We start from the raw sequence: 2400 nt of genomic DNA, 5'->3' as shown, positions 1-2400 counted from the left end.
AGGTGTCTGAACAGTTGTTAATCTGCCAAGTTTTGAGTTGTGCATTTTTCCTTGATCTGGTTCCCAGGAAGGATTCCAGTCTATCCTTTAATGAGAAGCACCATCTTACATAAAACAAAAAGGAATAGCCTCTAGTTACTGTGTCTGATATTCTGAATTTTGCTTCCAACATCTATCTCATGTCTAGTTAACTATAGAAATAAAATTGGAGGAAATTTGGCCTTCAGGTTATAGGGCTGGAAAATGCTTTGAGAGGCCTTCTGGTTGGATTACTTCTAAACTCTCTCTGACAGATGAAAATTTATCTTATTTTTAAATGTTCCCTGGAGGCAGTGTCCGCAGACTCCCTTAGTAACTCATTCCAGTTTTTAACGATCTCCACATTCAGGAAATTCCTTCTTCTGTCTTACCTAAGCCTTCTCCACTCCAGCTTAAGTCCATTTTCTTTTGACCTGTCCCAGAAGAGATGGAAACAAAAAAAGGTCACCCTCTTACATCAACATCCTTTCAAATAATTAAAGATTACTTAAAAACAAACCCCAAGTTCTCTAGCTTCTCCTCCTTTTTCAGGGAACCCCTCACTTCCTCTAGCTTTCTTTCAGGGTTCCATCTTGTGACCTCCTATTCACCTCTGCTGTGCACTCAGGAGTCCCTGCATCATCTGAAGTCTGTGTGCTGGGACAGGAGACAGAGTCTGGCAATAAATGCTTGTCCATTCTTGTTTCCTCAGGCTCTCCATGCCAGAGTTCATGGAGGAGGCAACGTGGTACTGATAATATATTTAAATTTTTTTAGCATTTCATATTATAATTATTTTCAAAGTCAAATTTTATTTATCCTAGGTGAGCATTTCTGGTTGTATACATGAAATCTTTAGGTTTTGAAGGGGGAAAATAGTATAATAGTACACTAATACAATATACTAAGAATTATAATCATCCCTCAGTATTCACTAGGCATTAACCATCCTGGGCCCTTCGCTCTACCCTAAGATATTGAAATCTTCAGATACACAAGTTCCATATATAAAATGACAGCATTTGTATATGTTACACACAGTTTCTCATATACTTTAGATCATCTCTAGATTACTTATAATGCCTAATGCAGCATAAATGTTATATAAATGTCATACTATATTGTTTAGGAAATAATGTCAGGTAAAAGAGTCTGTATGTGTTTCCAAATGGCCTCGATTAAGCTAAGTGGGTGACAAAGCCCCAAATCATGCATCCAGGAACGTGACTGGTAGAGATCAGGAGAGGTTGATAGGCATGGGAGGTGTTAGAGAGGAATTAGACTACACGATAGACATAGATGAAATTGTCAAATAACAAAATCAATAAAAAAAACCAACAAAAATAAGTTCAATTAAAAATAAAAAAAAATTATAAATTATAAATGTCTATATGAATTTAGTACTGATATAATTTTAAAAAATATTTTTGATTTTTGGTTAGTTGAATCTGCATAAGAAAAAGTTGGCAGGGAAGGACAGCTGTACTTGGCATAATATAAGGTAAAGTCAATATTGGCTCCTTGCTTCGATCAAATTCTGCCTTTGCTCACTAGACAAACATTTCCAAAAATCTTCTCTTAGCTCTAGATGGTTGTTATTTGTAGTTTTCTATGAACTGGTTTCTGGTCCTTGAGTTCACAGATGTTGATGTAGCTCTGGGTGATGAGATGCTGCCAGCCTAAATAGATGTCTTGCTGTGCCATCACTAAACACATGCTTTCAGGGCAGGATAAAAAGATTTGATGTATTTTCACAGGAATCAAATTGATATCCAAAAAAGTAATGGAATTAAAAAATGGCATTAAATGAGATCTTTATCCATTTGAACAGTTTCCAAAGATTTAAAAGACTTAAAGAGATTTTTTTTTTTTTAACAGGGGAGAGCGTGAACGCAGTCCCCCACTACCACAAATTATGCAGCTGAGTTTCCGCATTTGGGGAAATTGCAGGGGTCAGCACATCCCAAGTACAATGGATGAGCCTCACCCTGGGAAACCACCTTCCTGATCATGATGTCTCCCCTGCCAGGTAAGTATGAGGCATGGCTTTTTAAATTGCACGAAAAATTGTAGAAATAATTTGAAGAAACGTTGCATTTCCCAGAAGTTTTCCAAACATACTTTGAAGGTGGTAAATGGGAGAAATGGAGTCCTGTTATGAGACATGTATTTACTCATGCTTGTGTCCTAGCCATGGACCTGGAAGAAACAGAAGTGCAGAGAGAGCAAGTCACTTGTTTCCCATTCTGTAGAATGAGACACAGAAGTCAGGGACAGGGGCATGTTAGGAGTAGACATGGGAGAAGTTGCATGTCCACCCATCCTTACTCTTAATCATTAAAGGGCACCTGTCAAGGGCCAGGCTACTCAAGGGGTTACAAA

At 37.7% G+C, this 2400-nt stretch overlaps 1 non-coding gene across 1 annotated transcript; it reads right to left on the bottom strand.

Moving 5' to 3' along the window:
* Positions 1-1893: 1893 nt before the first annotated feature.
* On the bottom strand, positions 1894-2055 carry LOC115071792. The gene has a single exon (XR_003850870.1). It is a non-coding gene; the product is annotated as a U1 spliceosomal RNA (small nuclear RNA).
* Between the last annotated feature and the right edge of the window lie 345 nt (positions 2056-2400).

Source organism: Nannospalax galili, unplaced genomic scaffold, assembly GCF_000622305.1.
Source record: "Nannospalax galili isolate Female #2095 unplaced genomic scaffold, S.galili_v1.0 scaffold158, whole genome shotgun sequence".
Lineage (NCBI taxonomy): Eukaryota > Metazoa > Chordata > Mammalia > Rodentia > Spalacidae > Nannospalax > Nannospalax galili.
The sequence above is the reverse complement of the archived record's forward strand: the minus strand, read 5'-3'. Positions and strand labels throughout refer to the sequence as shown.